The sequence below is a fragment of the Augochlora pura genome, chromosome 1 (assembly GCF_028453695.1).
Source record: "Augochlora pura isolate Apur16 chromosome 1, APUR_v2.2.1, whole genome shotgun sequence".
NCBI lineage: Eukaryota > Metazoa > Arthropoda > Insecta > Hymenoptera > Halictidae > Augochlora > Augochlora pura.
The window spans coordinates 2,069,117-2,093,858 of record NC_135772.1 but is presented as its reverse complement, the minus strand read 5'-3'; the positions used below and the strand labels follow the sequence as shown (position 1 = coordinate 2,093,858).

At 35.7% G+C, this 24,742-nt stretch overlaps 1 protein-coding gene across 1 annotated transcript in view; it reads left to right on the top strand.

The window, feature by feature from the left end:
• Positions 1 to 24,742, top strand: part of LOC144470408 (follistatin-like) — a 39,272-nt gene that overhangs the window by 1,764 nt on the left and 12,766 nt on the right. The gene's annotated exons all lie outside the window — the stretch shown is intronic.

Below are 24,742 nucleotides of genomic sequence, written 5' to 3'. Positions count from 1 at the left end.
CTTTCTTACCCCCTCCCCTCCCCCGCCGCACCCCTTTTTCCGCGGCGTTCGCGACGCGTTAAAGTTAAAATACGCTAAGCTTTCGTGTGCCACGCATTACTCGAGCCGACGTGTGTAACATTAGATGCTTACGGAATATAATCCCCCCCCCCCCCCCCCCCCGGGTTCGATATTTTTAGATAAATCGCCGTGAGTTACGTAACACGCCGGTACGTTCGTTTGTTTGCGAAGCTTTTTCGCCGACGGCGGAGCCCGCGGACACGGAATTCCATCGCTTCCCTTAAAGTCTTCTCTTGAGCCCGGCTCCGGGATACGCGGCGCTACCGAGAGCGAGAACCGCTCGAGAAAATAATGGGAAATTGTTACTCGGGTGGGGAGCATACTAGTGAGTGCTGCACCATAGGATTAAAATATAAATTATAAAATATAAAATATATATCTAGATATGAGATTTTTGTCAACTTGTTGTATAATACTTGATGGGAAATAACGGATAATCGGTATTCGAATAATTTATGCGATTAAAAGGAATTCTTTCGGGTGATAGTAATAGTAATAAGAATAGTAATAATAATAATAAGGAGAAAAAGAATTACTGTAAGAGATAATTAAATAAATATAATTCAATATTTCTGTCACCTACTTGCAAGCTTTATATCGAACGCTCTTTTATAGAGTGCCATAAACTATTAATAGTAACAATGGTAATGATCATAGTAGTAGGAAGAATAACTAAGAATAATAATAATAATAGCAATAATAATAGTAGTAATTAAGTAAACACAATTAATTAACCTAGTAACCTACTTTCAACCCTTACATGTAACACTCTTTTTTATTCGAAACAAGCTATTAATAATAATAATAATGATAGCAACAATAATAGTAATAATAATAGCTAATGATAGTAATAAAAATATTGAGAAGAGAAATCCCAATAACTTACTTCTGCAGCCCTTACATCGAACGCTCTCCATTCGTGCCAAATAAATTATTAATAATGGCAAAGATAATAACAAAAATAGTATTAAGAATAAGTTATGATAGTACTAATAATATTAAGAAGAAGAAGAATTACTACAAGAGATAATTGCACAATTATAATTAAAAATCCAAATATCTTACTTACAGTCCTTATTTCGAACTCTCTCTTTTCGTGCATAGTTAATTATTAATAGTAATAACGATAACAATTATAAAAATAATAAGTAATAATAACAATATTAAGTACGAATAATGAGAATAATGAGAATATTGAGAATATTAAGAATAATAAAAATAACAAGAATAACCAGAATAACAAGAACAATAAGAACAACAAGAATACGAAAAACACCAAGAATAACAACTACACCAAATAATTAAATAAAAATACAAAAAAATCTCCCAACAACCAACTTACCACCCCTTGCACACCATAAATAATTTCCAAACGCTCCCTACTCCACCAAATCAGAAAAATTCGACGGTATTTCAAGCATATAAAATGCTTGATATTATTAAATCATAAAAATACAATAATATTCTCGAATAGAAACTCCTCAGGTCTTTCATATAGTATCCGATATGCAACGACGAGAAGAGGCGACAATAGTCCGCGTACAAAATATTCAAAGTCTGAAAACGAGGCGCGCCGGTTGCGTGTAAAACGCGATCGGCTCGTGGAATCGGGATCGATTATATCGCCTACAATATCAGGAAATCGTATCGATCGATCGATCTGCGAAAAAATATCGGATACACACACACATACACACGGTACGTCGTTACGTAAAATTTCTGCCACCGCGATTACGGGCAGCTCTAGAGCTACTTTGCTTCGCGCTTGGTATAAGCCAAGCGAAGCCAAGCCAAGCCTGCGGGCGGCTGCGATGTTTGCACAGCTTTCTGCCGGAAACACGCTTTCGCGAATTAATGCAAATTGGTGCGCGGCGACACCGTGAATTCGCTACAGAAAATTTCGGCGAACCTGTCTCGTCTATATCTGCACGTTATATATATTTATATACGTATTTATACATGTATATATATAGTGGTTCATTTAGTGCCAGCATCTATTGCTATAAATTATTATAATTTCAAAGATTAAATTAATAATATTTTTTTAATTCAGGCATATTAAAATAGTGGAATATTGAGTGATATGTTGAATTTAAAATATAGACTTTTTGTAATTTTAATAAGTTAAATTAAAGGCTAGGATTAGATACCCTATTATGATAATAAAAAATTGGTGTTGTATATATATGGAGTGTTCTAGTTTAATCTAGGAATGAAGAGATAACTCGTTAAGCAACATTGTTAGTAGCAATAGTGAGGGATAAGTGTAGATACTTTTATATTGTAAATAATTAGAACGACGAAGGTATAGATATTTTTATTTTAGTAATAATTAGAGAGAGGAAGGTGCAAATATTTAAAAATGTTCAAAATAATTAGTCTGCTCGTCGAACAGAGTGGAACATCGTTTTGTGTACCTGGAATTAATCCTGCAGACAACTGGTAAACTTGTTAAGAACGTGTGCTACTTTTAACACTAGGTTCACGGGACCCGTCCGAATAACGGGTTACTAATTTTTCAATATACGATTACCGTGATGGTAAACACACGTTTCTGTGTCACTTGTTCAAAGTTAAAAAACACTTGTACCTTTCTCCAATCATTTCTAATATAAAAATGTTTATACCTTCTTCTTTCCAATTATTTCTAATATAAAAATATCTATACCGTCCTGTTTCTAATTATTTCTAATATAAGATATATACATCTTTATCTCTTTCATATAATTATAATATAATAATATAATAATCAAACATTAAAATATAAAAATATAAAATATTGTCAAATACTTCTTTAAATATTACTAAAAATAGAAACGTCACTGTGTCGGAATAATTAAGAATTTAATAGTATACATCGTTGAATAGACAATTGTCAAAAATGGCAGACGAAGATATTCTGAAAAGAAGAATAAAATACAATTGCAATTTCTTCTTTCAAAAGCTTGCAAAATTATGTTAAAAAACCTGTGAAATTCTTCCTTAAATATCTATAAAAATATAAATATTACTCTGTCATAATAATAATTAATTTAACAACGTGCATCACTAACAAATAAATTCTCAAAAATAGCAAACAAAAATATCCTAAAAAGAAGTATAAAATACCATCTCCGAAAGTCTATCAAAAATCATTTAACACATAACAATACTCGCTAAAATCGAATAAAAAACAGCAAAAAATCGCTTTTCTCTCAACTACGCTAACCTCCAACAACAACCACTAAATAAAACAAGTCAACTATATCGCGAAGCCAACGATCATCCATTCCCTAAGTCTCGGGAATCCCGAAATCGTCGGTCGCGGTCGCTCGCTGTTTCAAAGTCGCAATCGATCGGCTCGGAAACCTTTGCCGCGGATCGACGTGCACCGCGGTCTCGTCCCTCTCATACAAAACTCTTCCAGGAATCATCGAGCCATGCCCGATTCCCGAGCTGACGTCCGACGGAACGATATACGCACTCCCGCGCGGCGGGAATGCCGGCAGCGGCGCGTCGAAAAGCGGCCGAAGCGGGAGTCTGACAGCAAGAAGACCAAAACTACTTCGGCGATCGGTGAAAACAGAGAATTCCTCTCAAGGATAATGACAGCGGAATAAAACAATGAACCGGTGGGTTACGAGGACAGAACGAGAGGGGCGCCGGGGGATCCCGGAGGGGGCCGTCGCGGACCTAAGAGAAGAGAAGAGAAGAGGAGAGGAGAGGAGAGACGAGGAGTGAAGAGGAGGAGGGGACTGGGTGCAGGAGGACCGGGATCCGATCACGGAGGCAGCATTTCTCAAAGTTACGGACCACTACGTTTTAATGAACGCCAACTGGTTCTACATATAGAGGCCCCGCCGCGTATACGCAGACGGGTATCGGATTAGCGCCTTTGACTCGGTGGAGGCCTTTTAATGCGTGTGTACACCGTGGCAAAAACAGAGACCGACGTGCATGGCCGAAGGCGCAGTCTGCGGTGATGATGAGGTTGCGATAAAACACTCGAGTTATGCGCGCGCGTGCGGTTAGTTTCAAGTTCCAACAACGAGAGTGATTACTCGAAAACCTGCGCCGCCGATAAAACCGACGCCGCGGCGGTGCCCAGCCGCCGCCGCCGCCGGTCGGAGAAATGGCCGTCCGGCCGCGGTGTATCGGCTCGCGCTGGAGCGGAGAAAAAAAATTAAATCGATGGCCGCGCGGGGGCAGATGCCGCGGAGCCTTGGGTGCCCCCCATCGCCGCTACGGAGCGTCTTCCTTCGAACTGGAACAGAGTTATCGTGATTTTTCTCTAAAAGTGCTTTACTTGTTGCAGTTGTTTGGATTTGTTGATGGTGGACTTGGTTTTGTAGACTTTTGGTGTCTTATGGGGTTGGGGAGGGATTGGGATGTAGAGGGATGGGGTTTATTTGGGTGGTTTAGTTGAATTTTGTTGGAGGGTTTTATTTTAATGAGGGATGGTTTGTGTGAGATTTTTAATGTGATGAGAGTTTAGGTGAATGGGGTGTTAGTTCAATTAGAATTTATTCGAATAAGAATTCATTTGAATTAGGATTAATTCGAATGAGAATTCCTTTGAATAAGAATTCATTCGAATTAGGATTAATTCGAATAAATATTCCATTGAATAAGATTTAATTTCAATTAGAATTAATTCGATTAAGAATTCATTTGAATTAGGATTAATTCGAATAAGTATTCCATTGAATAAGAATTAATTTCAATTAGAATTAATTCGATTAAGAATTCATTTAAATTAGGATTCACTCCAATAAGGATTCATTTCAATATGAATTCATTTCAATTAGGATTCATTCGAATAAAAATTCATTTAAATTGGAATTCATTCAAGTTAGAATTGATTCGAATAAGATTACATTCAAAAAAGAATTCAATCGAATTAGAATCCATTCAAATTGTAATTAACTCAAATTAGAATTCATTCAAGTTAGAATCCATTCTAATTATAATTGATTCGAATCGTAATTCACTTAAATTAGAATCCATTCGAATTATAATTGATTCGAATCGTAATTCACTTAAATTAGAATCCATTCGAATTATAATTGATTCGAATAAGAATTCATTCGAGATAAGATTACATTCAAATAAGAATGCAACCAAATTAGAATTCATTCGAATAAAAATTCATACGAATAAGAAATCATTCAAATTATATTTTATCACAATATTATCAATATTGTATTGATCAGGAAATTAAACTTGTTGGCATTTACATTGTAATACAATCACAACGTAATTTGCAATTCGGATTTCCATTCAATTCAATTATGTATAACGTAAATGCGATTGAAATTCAATTACAAAATACTAAGTAATTGACTCACATTAATTACGAATTCCAGTGCAACTGAATCCCGTTAATTGCGAATTACAGTGTAACTGAATCTTGTTAATTACGAATTACCGTGTAACTGTATCATGTTACTTACGAATTACAGTGTAATCGAATCTGTATCACGAATTACGTTGTAACTGATATAAAATCAGAAAATCCAAATATTATCGAATTAAAATAAAGAATTACAATACAAATTAAATAGCGTAAAAAATGCGATACAATAACTGAATAAAAATACAAAACACGATATTATTGAATTAAAACAACGAAATACAATTTAAATGAATTAAAATAACGAAATATTATATAACCGAATTAACATAACTAAACCACTATACCAAAATTCTAATATTACAAACCTTATACCATTCTAACATTTCCCACAAAAATCTCGTACCATAACAAAATAACTAAAACACATCTCACACTTGAAATAAAACTCACATACCTAAAAATACAACCCGAGCTCTTGCATTGTTACATTGAATAACAAACACAATTAAAATAATTACTTAAGCTTTAATTTTTATTACCACATTAATCTTCCTATTATATTATATTATATAATATTATTATATTATATAATATTATTATATATATTAATATATTATATAATATATGTTATATATTTTACTATTATATAATATATGTTATATATTTTACTGTTATATAATATATGTTATATATTTTACTATTATATATTATTATATATTATATTTCACCAAAAAGTCGCCCGACGAACCCGTTCAATCTCGTCTCTCGAAAGGGTAATCGTTCCCGAGCGAAACCAAATAAATCATTTAAAAAAAGAAAAATCACCGACCGTCTAGACTACTGTGCACCGTCGTCGCGGCACAGACGCAGCGCGGCGCGCGAGGATAGATCTCGGCGAGCAGACACCCGATTAACGGTAAACCTCCGCAGATAATCTGAATGGGCTTCGATCTAATCGGCCGGCTTTCCGCGGCGGATGCTAGGAGCCTCGTCTCGGAATTACTCCCGGCCGTGATTACATCACGTTTTTCGTCGGCATTAAACACGCTGTTTTACGCTGTTAATTAACCGGCCGCTCTGCCCGCCGCGATATTATAATGCCTTAACTCTTTCGCCTATTGCTGCCGATCCATTTCGTACTTTTTCCCTCTCTCTCTATGGCACGCGATTTTTCTCTCTTTTGCTATAGGCGGAGCTGTGTTTCGTCAGACGCTGTTTTTTTTTGTCGCGTCGCATCGCGATATTATAATACCTTAACCCTTTCAGCTATCGCTGCATTTATTTCGTAGATTTTCTTTTTATTCGTGTCTCGCGATTTTCTATTTTTGCTATAGGCGGAGCTGCGTTTCGTTAGTCGACGGTCTTTTTCTCGTGTCGCGATGTTATAATGTCCTTAACCCTTTCGCTCGTTACTGACTTATTTCGTAGTTATTTTTCTGTTCATGGCTCGCGATTTTCTATTATTGCTATAGGCGGAGCTGTGTTTCGTTAGCCGTCGGTTTTTTTTCTCGTGTCGCGCCGCTATGTTATAATGTCCTTAACCCTTTCGCTTATTACTGATTTATTTCGTACTTATTTTTCCGTCCATGGCTCGCGCTTTTCTCTTTTTACTCTAGACGGAGCCGTGACCCGTCCGTCGCTACTCTTTTTCTCGCGTCGCATCGCGTCGCGCCGCAATATTATAATAGCTTAACCCCTTCACCTACTGCTGATCCATTTTGAAGTTTTTCTTTCTATTCATCTATCGCAGCTTTCTCTTTCTATTCTAGGCGAATCTGTGTTTCGTCAATCGCCGATATTTTTCTCGCGTCGCGCCGCAATATTATAAAAGCTTAACCCTTCCACCTACCGCTGAACTATGTCATAGTTTTTCTACGACTCACGGTTTTCTCATTGTAACGTAGTTGAAGCTGTGTTTCGTCAATCGGCGGTCTTTTTCTCGCGTCGCATCGCGATATTACAACGCCTTAACCCTTTCCCCCATCGCAGCTCCATTTCGTACTTCATCCCCCCTCCTCGCGATTTTCTCTCTTTATCCTAGTCTTAGCCTGTGTCCCATCGCTGTTCTTTTTCTTACATCGTATCGCGTCGCGCCGCGATATTATAAAACCTCAACTCTTTCGCCTATCGCCGCTCCGTTTCGTTCTTCTCCCTCCCCCCCCCCCCCTCATCCTCCCCGCGATTTTCTTCGTTTTATCCTAGACGGAGGCCGTGCTCCCGTCGCCGGTCTTTTTTCCCCATCGCCGCGCGGCGACGCGTCGCGAGGAGGAGAGCTGGGAACGGGGCAAGGACGGCGCCGATTAGCGCGTTTTAAACGGTATTCTAATGGACAGCGAACCAGTCAGTTAAATCCGGTTAATTTCCTGCCACGGCCGATTCTCGCTAGTTAAGGCGGGAGTTTATTTTAAGTATATTGTACTCCGGCCGTATTAATAGATCCGGTATCAATGCGATGCTCGAGCACGATACAAATTTAGTATTTAGATATGCGAGACGTGTCTTCGGCGGAACGAGACCGGGGTTCCGCCGCGGCGGCCCCCGTATCCAGGGAAATTACGAGGGCCGGTCGAGGCCCCGCCGATGTGTGCATAAGGCGGTTCATAATGCGCGGACCACGGACTCTCGAGTCAACGGGCCGCAAAAAATTAACTGAAAGAACGCGTCGATGTAGCGTTAATGGTGGAACTGGCGGAAACATCGTTTCTAATACGCGACGTGGGAATAGCCGAGGCTCGCGTTCAAAATTATTGTTCGTAGCGTCGTCGTTTTTGCCAGGCGAACTAGTGGTTTTGTAGAGGTTACGCCCATGATCCCTGATTCAACCTGTATAACACAGCCGGACGGTACGCGCGATCTTTTCCCGGGAAATTTGCATTTTAATGGGACGAAAATAATTGCGGAACACCTTGTAACGGATAATTGTTTCCAATAAATTATCGGACAACAAAGGTGCTCCGATCGCGGGATCTTGAGGGTATAGATCGAGGATCTAGGATCTTCTTCGCGCCACGGGAAAAGCTGCGTTTCTTCAGAAATTACGCGAGTGGTAATGATGAAAAGCGGAGGAAGAGTTGGTATTATCAGCGAGGAATTTATTAAAATAATTAATACGGGGATATGTAGCTCTTTGGACGCTTTTGGACGTAACTGGAGAAAACTTGATGCCTTTGCGAATGATTTCGTTGGGAGATTTGATGAGCGTCGATGAGCTCATTTGATTGAACATATTAGAATAAGGTTGAATAGAGTATCAGAGAGAGAGAGAGAGAGAGAGAGAGAGAGAGAGAGAGAGAGAGGAATAGAACAGAATAGAGTGAAATAGAGCACAATAGAGTGGAATAAATTAGAGTAAGGTTGAATAGAGTGCAACAGAGTAGAATAGAACAGAATAAAGTCGAATAGAGTGGAATAGAACAGAACATAGTGGAGTAGAGTGGAATAATGTTGATCAGAATAGATTAGAATAAAACGCAATGGAAGAGAGAATAATAGATTGGAATCTAGAGGAATAGAGCGAAGTACAGTACAATATAGTGTAGAGTAGTATAGAGAGAAATAATATAGAACAGAGAAGAATAGAGTGTAACAGAATAGAAGAGAGTATTATAGAGTGGAACATGAGGAATAGAATTGAATAGAGTGGAATATAGTGTAGAGTAGAGTGGACTAGTGTGCAATAGAGTGGAATAGATTGAAATTGCATGGAATAGAATAGAATATAATGTAGAATAGGGCTATAAGAGAGTGGAATAGAGTGTAAAAGAGTATATTTAAGCAGAATAGAGTGAAATAGAGTGGAATAATACAGAACAGAGAAAAAAAAAGTGTGATAAAGTATGAGAGAATATAATAGAGTGGAATATAGTGGAATAAAGTTGAATAGAGTTGGATAGAGTAGAATAGCATTTTAATAGGGTGGAATAGATTTGAATACAATGGAATAGAATGTTAATAGACGTGAATAGAGTGGAATAGAATTTTAGTAGAGTTGGATAAGTTGGAATGGAGTGGAATAGAGTTGGATAGATTGGAATAGAATTTTAATAGGGTTGCCTAGAGTGGAATAGAATTTCAATAGAGTTGGATAGAGTGGAATAGAGTGGAATAGAGTTGGATAGAATGGAATAGAATTTTAATAGAGGTAAATAGAGTGGAATAGAATTTTACTAGAGTTAGAATAGAGTGGAACAGAATTGAATAGACTATAACAGAGTACAATACAGCAGAGTAGAGAGGAATGGAATGGACTAGAGTGAAATATAGTGTAGAGTAGAGTAGAAGACAATGTAACAGAGCACAATAAAGCAGAATTGAGTGGAATGAAGTGGAATAGAGTGTGAATAGAGTGTGAGTATTATAGAACAGAATAGATTAGATTGTTTTATAGATATCAACAAAGCTTAGATTGAAATACGTGATGAAGGTGTAATTGTTATAGCAGTCACGAGACTCGATTTTATATGCATATAATAAATTTCGTTATACAAAATAGAAATACCAGAAGCCAGAAAAATTATTTCAGATTTCCAGTTGAATTGTCTTCGAGTGCAAAGGGTTAATAATTCATAACAACGAACACGATGTTATCACCCCTCGAATTCAAATAATCAAAAATCTATGAGAAATCATTAAAAATCTATGAAAAATGATTAAAAATACAAATTTCAAAGATATCAATCTACCACCAAAAAAAAATTAAGTCTTCTCGCAACAGTGGATCCCGGGGGCGCGTTTGATAGCCGATGAGTCGATCCGAAGCGGAATCTTCCGGTCCGCGGAGAGGACGTAAACGGATCCCCTCGAGCGTTTTCCGGGGTGGCGAGATCTCTCGGCGGGGCACACCGGTGAAATAACACGACAGAGAGAGAGGGAGAGAGAGTGAGAGAGGGGTATCACGGGATCGGGGCGACAGCAGGTGGTAAAAAGATCGGTACTCGGCCGAGAGCAAACGCTGCGCAGGCATTCCCGACGTGCCGCAGGGAGGCGAGTTCTTGCCGAGGCAAGACGGGCACGCGGTTAGTCATCAAGGCCCGGAGATTGTTCCCGCGGACGGCGACCCGACCGGTTGACCAAAACCACAAGCTTCTCTCCCTCTCCCACCACCCCTCTCTCTCTCTCTCTCTCTTCCTCTCTGCCGTCTCTCGCCTGTCGGCCCCCCTCTACCCCCTTCGCACTCCCACCGACGTTCTCTGTAGGTGCACGGTATAGCTGGACGTATAGGTGTTCGTATATAGGTAGACGTTTAGCTGTCTTATAGATATAGCATCTTATTCGTATGAATATATTTATAGGTATAGCTGTACTATGTCGTATAAATATATTTATATAGCTATCTTATAGGTATATCTGACTTATAGATATAGCTGGCTTATGTCGCATAAATATATTTATAGTTATAGCTGTCTTATGTCGTTTAAAAATATTTATATAGCTATCTTATAAGTATAGCTGTCTTGTGTCGTATAAATATATTTATATAGCCGTCTTATAGGTATATCTGACTTATGTTGTATAGCTGTGTTATGGATATAGCCGTCTTATGTCGTGTAAATATATTTATAGGTATAGCTGTCTTATAGGTATAGCTAATATTATATATTTAATATTATATAGGTGTCTAATAGCTATAACTATCTTATGCCATATAACTATACTTATATTTGTCTTACGTCGCATAAATATACTTATATACAACAACTGTCTCAATTCATATAGATATGCTCATACACATAGCTGTACACATAAGTGGACGCGCGCTTGTACGCACGGCTCTCGCACGCTCTCTTTATATCCCCTTTCCTACTGTGTTTCGCCCAACGAGTCCTGCCCCCCTTTCTCCTTCCCTTTCGTTGGCCAGCATTTCCCTCGGCGCGGTGGTGAACCAAGCGCGGTCGTCTCCGCGCTCTCGAGTACCTCTTGCGCGTCCGATCTCTCGGCCGAGATCGGGTAATCTTAGAAAGTCAACTGGGTATCAGGTATTGATGGGCGACTTTGTTGCGTGTCCGTGCTCTTCGCTCGCCGGGTACCCGCTCGCCTCTTCCAGGACCAAGGAGACTCCCCTTCTTTCTTCTTTCTCTCTTTGTCTTCGGTTTACCTGTGTCTCCTCTTCTCACGTCTCTTGCGTGTCTCTTGGTATCCTTTCTCATTTTGTGCTTTTCTTTGTTCTTTGTAGATCCGTTGCTTTCTTTTTCTTTATATCTTTGTTTCGTTGCCTTTTTTTCTTTATATTTATATATATTTTTATTTCTCTCTTTATGTGACACTTTCTTTTCTGTTTGTTTCTATGTATTTTTCTTTCTCTCTCTCTCTCTCTCTCTCTCTTTCTCTTTCTTTTTTGTATATTTTGTACTTTGTTTTTCTCTTTATATGTATATATTAGATTTATATATTAATTCCAATCCTCAATTTGAGAATTAATATATAAATCCATTTATTTTTATATTAACTCTAATCCTTAATTTTGGAATTAATATGTAAATTTATTAATTTTTATATTAACTCTAATCCTTAATTTTAAAATTAATATGTAGATCTATTAATTTTTATATTAATTCTAATTCTTCATTTTAGAATTAATATATAAATCTACCAATTTTTATATAAATTCTAATCCATAATTTTAAAATTATATATTGAAATTTATAATTATTAATATTATTTAATTATTAATAAAAGGGTCTTTATATATTAATAGGAGTCGATTCAGCCAATATGCTAAAAATGGAACAGCAGATATTCTCGAAATTTAAAACTAAATAATAATAATAATCATAAATTCGGATTATGTAAGCTTCAACTAAAAGCTACAATTTTATTACTTTCTCAATCGCAACAATTCATGACTTAAATTATTTAAAAATACTCTTGCACAATACTTAGTTCATTAAACTTGCTCACGAGAGAAATATATCTTTGCTATCTTCCTGCATTTTATAATCGACGCAGACGATTTTTATTTTACGTAAAGATCCAGTTTAGTTATAACATTTTTATGTTATATCTTTTCTTTTTAGTGTGCACTGTACTGGATTATTATATTAATTTTTATTGTACTATAAGGGGTTCATCGCGTTCAGAGAATGAACATTGTCATTGCTATGTTTCTGTCTTTTTATATCTCTCTACACTGCTCTCTCTTTCTTTGTATGTATATCTCTCGCTCCCCGTCTTCTCTCGACCGCTCTCCCGGCTGCCCCGCGCCAACCCAGGTTTCCCGCGATTCCGACCGACTGTCTTTTTCGACATTTTGCGATTTATTATCATTTTACCCGCGGGGGTTGCCCGCGACCGGTTCTTCGCGGTAATCGTGTGCCCAAGTATCGGGTTAACGCGTCAACCGGCCGTGGCGTGCGCGTGTGTTCTCCAAGCTTTAGCCGCCGAGCCTTTGACACGGACGGAGAGAACCGGCACGTGATTTCTGGATCGTCGTCGTACGACACCGGCACGTTTCCGTCTGCCACGGGGAAATCGATATACGGCCACGCCACGGATTCGTGAAATCGACGCGCGGCTCTTTTTGTCGACGCGGACCGAATAAATTCCGTCTAGACGGCGCGATTTTACTATACATTCTCGCGTGTCGTCGCGATGAAAAACGACACCTCGTCGTCGTCGTCGTCGTCGTCGTCTGTCGCCGATTCTGCCCGTTTTTTCGGCTACGGCGGAAATGCAATTTATCGAGTCGATCGTATTATTTTGCAGAATCGATCGTTTCACCTTGTGGAAAGAGCTCAGTAGTATAGGCTACATCTTTCCAGTCCCATCGAATGCACGAAAGAACTTTCTTCGGACGAGGTGCTGGCTTCGCGACAGTCGAAGGTCGATTTTTCTTGGACCGAGCGCAGTTTCGATGCACTTTTTCGTATAAAATCCTAGTCTCGTGTCTCCAGTGACTTGGCTCTTTAACCCTTTGCAGTACAACTCCTTTTATGTTGCGTTCATTAGCACTTATTTGTTCTTAATACTTACCTTAATAGGACCAGACAATTTTTATTTCTTGTATTGTCTTTATTCACATCCATTTCTAGACTTTCATGATAGAAAAATTCAATTTGATTTCGATTTATAAGAAATTCATAATTTATTAATTTAATAGGTCTTCCGTGGAATCTTTATGACGAGTCTGACTCGTTATTATAGTGCAAGGGCTTAAAAAAGGATTTTGTTCGCGTCGCTGAAGAAGCAAATCGCACGTAGAGCATTTAGAGCGCAGTATTAAATACTGTGAAATAGAGTAAAATGATATAGAATTAATTTGAATGGAATGGGACAGAGTAGAATAAAGTAGACTAGGATAGAATTGAGTGTAATAGAGTGGAGTATAACAGAATGAAACAGAATGATGTGGAATAGAAATGAATAGCGTCGAATAGAGACGCACAGCGTGGTATAGAGTATAATAGAGTAGAATATAATGTACATTAGAGTATAACAGAAAGAAAAAAACTCGTAACGCAGTAGAATAGAGCAGAATAGAGTGGAATATGTTAGAATAAGGTTGAACAGAGTGTCAGAGAGAGGAATAGAACAGAATAAAGTCGAATAGAGTGGGATAGAACAGAACATAGTGGAGTAGAGTGAAATAATGTAGAACAGAGTAGATTAGAGTGTAAAAGAGTGGAAAAGAGTATAATAGAGAGGAACATGGAGGAATAGAGCCGAGTACAGTACAATATAGTGTAGAGTACAATAGAGTGGAATAATATAGGACAGAATAGATTAAAGCAAAACAGAGTTGAAGAGAGTATAATAGAGTGGAACATAGAGGAATAGAGTGAAATTGCATGGAATAGAATAGAATATAATGTAGAATAGGGCTATAAGAGAGTGGAATAGAGTGTAAAAGAGTATATTTGAGCAGCATAGAGTGAAATAGAGTGGAATAATACAGAACAGAGAAAAATAAAGTATAATAGAGTAAGAGAGAATGTAATAGAGTGGAATATAGTGGAATAAAGTTAAATAGAGTTGGATAGTGTGGAATAGAATTTTAATAGAGGTGAATAGAATGAAATAGAGTTGAATGGAGTGGAACAGAGTTTTAATAGAGTTGGATAGCGTGGAATAGAGTTTTAATAGAGTGGAATGGAGTGGAATAGAGCAGAATATAATATAAAATATACTATAAGAGAGTAGAATAATATACGATAGAGTGGAATATAGTAAAATAGAGAGCAATATCGCGTTTCATAAGCTCTAGTACACACTATATCACAGATTTTCATCGCTCATACTCTCTAAATCATACATACCGTAGCACGAAAAGAAGACTTATGTTGCACCCTAATGTTCAATAAAGTAGCAACTATCCTCCACATTATCCTAAAATTAACGATTTTCGTCTACAGATTTCTCCGCCGTCAAAGTGAAACGAAGACGCGGTCGAAAGAATATCTGTTCGGCAAGCGTAGATATCGGTAGAACCCCATTAAAACGCCGTCAACTCTTTCTATGCAAAATGGGGCCCGGCGTGCAACGATCGCGTTTACGAGAGAATAGAAAGCCAGGCGTTTCGAGCAGCTGGGACAGAGACACCGCCTCTAGAGGAAACGCATTCCGGCCGGTTATCAAGATGTTCCTTTGGGCCGAATACCTTCTCTCTCGTTCGTGCATCCCGCGAAAAACCATTCGGTACACTACATGTGTGTACATATACATACCCCCTCCCTATGTGGGGGGGGGGGGGGATTAGGTTGCCGCGCGCTGCGTTTAGGAAAGCCGCGCTGCTTCCTGAAGAGAGAGCTTATAATGATCAGCGCGAGCGATCGGAACCGAGATAACTTTCTTCCGGTGTTATCTCTGCACAATGAGGAGAGGACCCTAAACGTGTGAACGGGAACGGAGGGAATCAGGGAACAATGAGACACGGGTTCCTGTTGACGGATACATACGCACGCCGCCACGGACGTTCCATTCACCTGCGCTACGCGAAACGGAAAATTCGCTGTTCGTCGCCGCGCACCGTCGTTTCAGCGTATTGAAAACAAAAATAATTGTTCAAAAAATCGATGAACTTGTTTTAGTTTCCGTTTGTAATATATTAGTAATTTAGAGTTTTTATTTTTACATATATTTATATATATTTGATAAAAAGAAAGGAAAAAGGTAACTGTAATCGTTTAGAGATATTCAAGGTTGCTTCTTCTGTATCTTCATTGATTCAAGATGATTTTATAAATAATTGTAAATATAAAGAATGATATAAATATGATAAATTAGGAAATAAATTAATGAATAGAGAGATATATAAGTAAATAATTAAAGAGCTAAATAAATAGAAATATATAAATATTAGTAGATAAATAAAAAGCTAAATAAATAGAGAAATATAAATAGAGAAGGATATATAAGAAGCTAATTAAAAAATTAAATAAATAGAAATATATATAAATAAGTAGATAAATGAAAAGTTAAATAAATAGAGATATATAAGTAGATTAATAAAAAGCTAAATAAATAGAATCATATAAATAGAAAAATAGAAAGAGAAGGGAGAGAAAGACAAGGAAATTCTGACAGTCTAAAGCACATGGAAACGTGCCATAAGATATTCGAACGCAGTGGATGACTCAGAAAACGTGGTACAATGCCTGCGAGAGGCTAACTTCGCAAGCTATATTTGCAGTAATTTCAGCGGTTAGGAGTAGAAAGAGAAAGAGTTACAAGGAGCTAGATAAAGATAGGAAGAAAGAGAGAGAGACAGAGAATAGGGCTATAAGAGAGTGGAATATAGTGTGAAAGATTATATTTGAGCAGAGTAGAGTGAAATAGAGTGGAATAATACAGATCAGAGAAAAATAACGTGTAATAGAGTAGGAGAGAATATAATAGAGTGGAATAAAGTTGAATGGAGTTGGATAGAGTGGAATAGAATTTTAATGGAGTGGAATAGAGTTGAATAGAATTGAATAGGATTGGATAAAGTGGAATAGAGTTTTAATAGAGTTGGATAGAGTGGAACAGAATTGAATAGAGTTGGATAGAATGGAATAGAATTTTAATAGAGGTGAATAGAGTGGAATAGAATTGGATAAAGTGGAATAGAGTTTTAATAGGGTTGTATAGAGTGGAATAGAATTGAATAGAGTTGGATAGAGTAGAATAGAGTTTTAATAGAGTTGGATAGAATGAAATAGAATTTTAATAGAGGTGAATAAAGTTGAATAGAATTGGATAAAGTGGAATAAAGTTTTAATAGGGTTGTATAGAGTGGAATAAAATTGAATAGAGTTGGATAGAGTGGAATAGAGTTTTAATAGAGTTGGATAGAATGGAATAGAATTTTAATAGAGGTGAATAGAGCGAAATAGAATTTTAATAGAGGTGAATAGAGTGGAATAGAATTTTAATTCTAAAGATTTCAGATTTAAGATTAAGATTTTAAGAGAAAAAGATAGGAAGAAAGAGAGAGGGAGAGAGGGGGGAGGGAATACGTAGGAAGCCAGGCAGCTGCGATGAGAAATAGGGATTTTTCAGATTCCCTGCTAGGGGAACAGCGCCGGTCGGAGATTTATGAAAAAGTCCCGTGAGAAATTCAATGTAACCCTTCGGGCCCTAAGACAGCCGCGCGCGCGCGTGCATCCACGAAAGCCCAGCGCCCAGCGGACGGAGCGTAAATACACAAGGAGTACGGGGATAGGCTTGGTTTAATCGGCAGCTTGTATCTCGCATACCGACGTGCCTCTCTCTGCCCAGCCTAGAGAGGATAGAAGAGAGCCTAGAGAACACCCGAGTCTAGACCCATAACTCTTCCACGATTTTTCCGAGCGGATCGCATTATCCTCCTGTTTACGATAAAACTGGCTGACAACGGCGCGCTGCTCAACCGACCGCATCCTCCGCTTCGCGAAAATCTTCTTCCTCCTCATCCTCCTTATTCTCATCGTTCAGGCGAATACAAAGTGCTCGGCGCCGCAAACAATGTCAAATGTTTCATCAATATCTCGGATCGCTTCGGGAAATGGTATTCTGTTGGACCATGGTGGATATTTGTGGTAGTGAGATACGATTTTATAATAATAGAGGATTGGTATATCTTTATATAAATTATTATTATTGTTCAAATTTGTGGCTGCTCTTTGATGGAGATCAAAGTATTTCATAATTTGCTATAGGCCAGCTAGGAAAGACTCTCTTGGTCTATGAGAACAATTTATTTAATAATATGTTTATTTTTTATTTGATTTATGGTTGTACGATTTTTAAGGATTTTTGAAAATTAGGTTCATTTTATGAGTTAATTTAGAAATTTTATGGGAGCGATTTTTAGCTCTATTGGTTATTTTATTTTATTTATTTTGACCATGGTGTTTGCATCGATATTTTCTGATTCGATTTTATAATAATAATTAGATAATAATACAGGAATATATTATCCTCTTATGTAAATAATAGTAATAAATATTATCTATATAAATAATAGTAATAATAAGTATTATCTCCTTATATAAATAATAATAATGATAAGTATTCTATTTCCTTATATAAATTATTATTAATATTTTAATAATTTTCTCTTTTAATAATTCCCCATGGATAATCAAGGCTCTCTCAATGACATATTAACAATCTATTTAATAATACTCCTTTTTAAATTAAATTTACAATTATTCGATTTCTAAGAACTTATTTAAATACATTTGATTCCATAAATAACATTCAATATTCTGTAGAAATGATTTTAAATTGTACTTGTTAATTCTTTTTATTTACTTTGACCACAGAATTTGCATCGACTTTTTCTGACATATAAGGACATTAATTTTGAGGATTTTTTTGTTGCAACACGAAGATTTTTATGGTTTTTTTTTAGTCTGGTGTTGCATCTTCTTTTTTATGCTCTTTAAGGACCTTGAATTCGCTCAGTGCCATCTCCTTTAAGCGACTTAAAGCTGTCTGTTTCACGCCGTAATAAAATAGTATTCCGGGTAGTGCGATCGCGATGCACTCGGTTTTCATAATGTTTTTAATCACAATTAATGGAATTTAAATGTATCAGTAAAATAAAAGAAAATAATTGCTTCAAATTAATTATTATTAGTTTCTTAGACGTTTTTTTAATTTAATATCTAGACGATAATTAACTTGAGGATTTTTCAAATGATGTCATATATGATTGTTTAAACAATCTTTTTAACTTCAAGAATATTTTTCAGTATGACATTTTTGTTAATTGAAAATACGTCAAGATTGTCTAACTATAGGGAACAATTTTCTTGACACACTTCTAAACAATTATTATCAATTTATTTTGCTCAATAAGAATGTTGTATATATTTCTAGGAGACGTGTTAACAAATGTACAAAATGTGCAATTTTTATGTTTTGTGAATTTTGTGTAAAACGTTCTGAAATGTTACGTTTCTTGTTAGGTGTGATCGTAAGGGGTTAAGGAAGATTGTCGTCAGACACGAAGAACTTCAATCGGCTATAATACTATATAATTTTGTCGCGTAATAATATTTATAGATTTCGCTATAGGTATACGATTTAATGTTATAATAAATTGTAGAAAATATATGTCTTTTTCTATTAATATTTGCAACGTTTTAACTGAGAGAATATTTATAATCTTTTCATTAATTTGCAAACTAAATTGGATATTAAATATCTATATACTTATAAGAAATAAATATTAGTATTATTTAACTGAAAAGTTATAGGAAACGTGGGTTATTTTGATATTCTTAAATATTTTACATTATTAAAATTTAGAATGATGCAATGATAGCAATATTAATAATCTTTTCAACTCATATTCACTATCACTCTAAAACTGAATTAAACATTAAATATCTATACTTTTAAAAAAGCTAAACATTATTATTATAAACTAAAAAATATTCAACGATGCTATCGAACTATAATTACATTTAAAATAAAGTTAAACAAAAATTCCCAATTGGCTCATCGAAAATTCAATTCTCCTTTAAATAACCACACGTGCTCAATTTTGCTAGACAATACTGTCGAAAAATTAAACATTACGTCACCTATATATATATAATTAAATTAACATACTAAAAACATCACCCTCGTTAACAAATGAACAAATAAATAATATTAACAGAATCAAAGACATTCAACAACCCCTATTGTCAACCAACCCATCGTTACTCGAAACTCTTTGATCTCTTAGTCTCGCGAACCCTAACCTCAATTTCTACGATTTCGTGAAACGGTGAAATGGTATAGTCGGTGTGTGCGTGTGCAACGAGCCGTGCTAGGGGAAAAGGAGACGGGGGGCAAAGGTGACCCGGGTCGAAAGACGGGCAGACGCGAAAAATACTCTTTCTAGGTCCGACGGTCTCGTACACCGGTGGAGAGGGGGGGATAGGTGTGACGTAAGCCCTTGCGCAGAAGCGGAAGGGACTCGAGCGTAGAAAGAAGAACTTGGCTCAAAGTTTCGTTCATCTGGGCCAAGCTCGCAAATAACAAAACCAGCGGCGAGAAGAGGAGACGTCGGAACCGTCGTCGCACGGTGGGGCATTTACCCCGAAAAATCCCGCGAAAAATCTCATTTCAGTGAACTACCCCCGTTATAAACAATTTGGTAGTTCTCCGGTGATATGGATTATAGAGTACTATTATTTATATACTTATATGGCTTATAGAGTACTATTATCTATATGTTTATATAGATTATAGAGTACTATAATCCATTATTCGAACGAATTATTATTCAGATGATTCATTATTCGAATGCTTCATTATACGAATGATTCTTTATTCGAACGATTCATTATTTGAATGATTCATTAATCGTATGATTCTTTATGAGAACGATTCTTTAGCTGAATGACTCTTTAAATCATTCGAAAATTCTTGATTCGAATAATTCGATGACTCTTGATTCGAATAATTGGAAGATTCTTTAGTCGAATAATTCGAAAATTCTTGATTTGAAGAATTCAAAGATTCATCATTCGAATAATTTAAAGATTCTTGATTCGAATAATTCAATCATTCTTTATTCGAATAATTCAAAAATTCTTCGGTCATATAATTGAAAAAAATACTATAAAATAAATAAATCAATGGACTCTAAGAAAAGCATTGTACAGTCTTTCCAAAATTTCTATCAATCTTCCACGCATCTTTGCCAACTCCGTATCCACAAATTGCCAATTAATTCAACCCTTCTCTATTCCATACACATGCCCCCCATTAACATATTTTTACATGTCCTGTAAAAACATTTTACAATAACATTTTCATTCGCAAACATTACAAAACATCTTCCACGACTCATTCAACATCGCGATTACGCATACATAATGCCTGATCGTTCCGCATAGAAAAAGTCAACCATAAATCGTCCGAATTCGATCAGACAAATATTGTTTAGCCATATTTTCGGGGTAAATGCCCCTCGGTATGAGCGTCGCGACGCCTCCGTCGGCGGTCGAGCGGCCTCGGCGGGCTTGTGCTGGCTCTGTGGGAGCCGCGCGAGGTGGCGAACAGAACCGCGGCGGCCCACCGAACAGGGGGGGCAGAGAGAGAGAGAGAGAGAGAGAGAGAGAGAGAGAGAGAGAGAGTGGGGCGGCCGCGGCTGCATTTACACGAAGGGACGCGGCGGCGGAGGGAACGAGGGGGGCCGCACCGACGCCGGTAAAGAGAGAGAGAGAGAGAGAGAGAGAGAGAAGGAGAGGAAGAAGGGCGTAACTGGGCCAAACGGTGGCTGTGTCGCGGTCTAGACACGCCGTGGCTGAGAATTAATGCTCCGTGTTTGCCAGACTTTCCTTTTCGCTCCGTAACAAGCCGCCGCCGCGATTCCGCCGCACCGTCTACCTCGTAATCCGTGACGTCCGACGGATTACTAATTATAATCGCGACCGGGGCAATCTTATCGAGGAACCGGGCCGCGTGAAATGAACGCTATTCCCGGACCGGGTTGCCAGCTTTTCGGATCCGCTCCGCCGCTTCTTCTGGCCATTGATAGAACGACGGAACTCTCTCTCTCTCTCTCTTTGTTCTCTCTCTGATTCATCCTTATTTTATTAGCGCTCTTATTGTCGCCATTAGTATCCCCATTTTGTCATTATTTTATTATTTTTTTACTATTTTATTTCACTATTTTCATTACAATTTTATTATTCTATTTTACTATTTTATTTCACTATTTTAATTACGTTTTTATTATTCTATTTTACTATTTTGTTCCATTATTTTAATTACGTTTTTATTATTCTATTTTACTATTTTATTTCATTGTTCCTATTACGTTTTTGTTATCTTATTTTCCTATTTTATTTAATTATTTTTAGTACGTTCTTATTATCCTTTTTTACTATTTTATATCATTATTTTTATTACGTTTTTATTACTATATTATTTTATTATCATTTATTATCATATTTTATTATTTAATTATTTTTATTACGTCTTTATTATTCTATTCCATTATTTTCTTATTACTTTATCTTACTGTTTTCTTATTACTTTATTATATTATTTTTTTATCATGTTATTATCCCATTGAGTGTCAATTTTACCAAATTAGTTCATTGATATTTATTTTATTTATAGTTTGTCGTTCAATTTAGTAGCTCTTCTCTTTTATTTACAATTTACCAATTTATTTTTATGATGACTATAGGGAAAGTGGAAAAATGATTGAATTCGTAAATAATCAATTTTAATAAAATTATAGAACGTAGGGTTTTTTAATTTTTTTTTAATGTTTAAAAAATTATAGGAGGGATGAACTATTATTTGTATTAATATTCGAATTGCATTTTCAATCTTTATTCGTATAATTTATTTGAATACGAAATGAAGAATTAATTGAATTTAAAATAATTCTTTTAAGGGGTTTAGGATCATGGCCAGACATTAGGCGAAGACTTCAATCATTAACGATACTATATAACTATTTACAATTATTATGCAACCTTGTAATTACATAAATTATTCTATAAAAGCGAAGAGATTGTTATATTGAAAAGATTCCAGAAAACATGAAATATACAGCAACAAATCTCTACAATACCTAAGTCATTTATAGATATTTTTAAGGGGTTTAGGATCATGGTCAGTCATTAGGCGAACATTTCAGTCATCTACCACCCAATATGATCACATATAATTAACAATAAATATCAATTTTCCTACTGAACACTCATGCAAAATTACTTTATTATTTTCATGCAATTACTTTCAAACAATACCGAATAATAATCACAATAAATTAATTTTAAAACAGAAATAAAACTCCAACAAAAATTCGAGACATGACTCAATTAACTAATAATAAAGAAGAAGTCCTGAAATATTTTAAATTTGCAAGTATAATAATCACAACGAATTAATTTTAAAACAGAAATAAAACTTCAACAAAAATTCTACCTATCTCCCTAATTAATTAATAATTAAGACGAAGACTTGAAATATTTTAAATTTTGCAAATCTCTTAATAAATGATAAATAATTGTTACGCTTTTATAGATCATGCTTTATTGACATTGGTACGACTAAAATTTTGTTCGATAACAGCGATTTCTTGTACGCGAAACGAATTCATCATTGATGTGCGAAGATGTTAAACCTTTTTCTAAGCGCATGGTAGCAAGGTAGTAGTCGATGGATCAGGGATTATGTGGTTCGTGTGGTTACGATCGTATCGATTATTATGTAAGGTGGATACACAGAAGCAGTGGGATTCAATATGTAACAAGAACCATCGATAATTTCTGTCGCGAAAAATCCTATCCTTTAAATCTACCGATAATGCTGCGGAAAAATGCGATCCGCGTTCGAATCTGTGCAACTGCTTCCTATTTATTATATACTTTGACAAAAATAAACATTTACAATTACTAAAAAGTGGAATTAAATAAAATCCATAATTTTTCCTTCAATTATTTCAGTTCATTGAAAATAATATAGCGTTATATTCGAATACTGTTACTACAGTTTATTATTAATTAGATTTCTTGCTTAATAAATTTATACTTTTTGATGTATATTATAAATAATATTACTTATTTGTACAATCGATGTAGATATAACTAATTGATTTAGGCGTTTCAAGGAAGAGTGGAGTAGGAGACTTTTTTTCTGATTTCAATGTAATTATATAAAAGTTTATAATTATTGCAATATATATCATATAAATAATATGTAATATAGAATATAAATACAATATAGATGGAATATAGAATATATAGAATATATAAAATATAAAATATATAGAGTATAGGATATGCAGAATATAGAGTGTATAGAGTATAGAGTATATAAAATATAGAATATATAGAATATAGGATGTATAGAGTATATTCTATATAGAATATATATGGTAATATAGATAGAATATAAAATATACAACATAGATACAATATAAAATATACAATACAAAATACAGAATTAATTAAAAAGCTTTACCCTAAACTAAAACAGGCTCACATAAGACAGTTGCAACTAGCAGAATAATTTCACAATAAAAACAAACTAAAAATAAATGAAAAATGTAGTCTCGCGCTACGTTTATCAAGTTTATCGTCATTTAGTAGAACAACCGTAAAGATTCAGCGAAGAAAGCGGAGTCGATCGAAGGCATCTCGGTCGGTTCTTTGATCGAAACGAAAATAGTCGGTGGCTGATTTTCGTCCGCGCGAAAGTCGCATTTCGCGCGACGTTGAGGGAGGTCAGTGGCAAAGGCGAGCCAGAAAATGAGGGTGGCCTCTTCTAAGAATTGTCACAGAGCTTTCATCCAAACTCTCCAACAGACACGGTTGTTACTACCGTCCCCTATTTTTAATTAACTTTCAACTCGTTCGACGCTAATTTCGTTGCCGCATCTCCGAACGTAATTTTCTGCAAAGAAAAACGCCTGAGTAACAATAACATTATATACTCTTTATGAAGTAATCAAGATCATAAATCTGAGATAACATTTTACACAAGCTAGAATATAATATAATCTAGAACATAGAATATATATATATATTTTACATTCTATATATTCTATACTGTATACTCTACGATCTATACATTCTATACTTAATATATATTCTATATTTTCAATATTCTATACTCTATATACTCTATAATCTATTTATTCTATACTCTACATTCTATATTCGATATATTCTATATTCTATTTATGTTGTTATTTTTAAATGTTATTATAAATAATATAAAATACATATAATTTTGCAAAAGTAAATCTTCTGTCACGTTTAAAAAAATCCTGAGCGTTCCTACCGCTTTATTAAAAATTTTTTATTATTCCATACGCAATATTGCTAAATTGAATATTTTTCAATATTTTCAAAAATCATGACCAGCGAAATTGAATAAAATAATTCGATGACTAATTCGACGAATAAATTGTCACGTCGATTA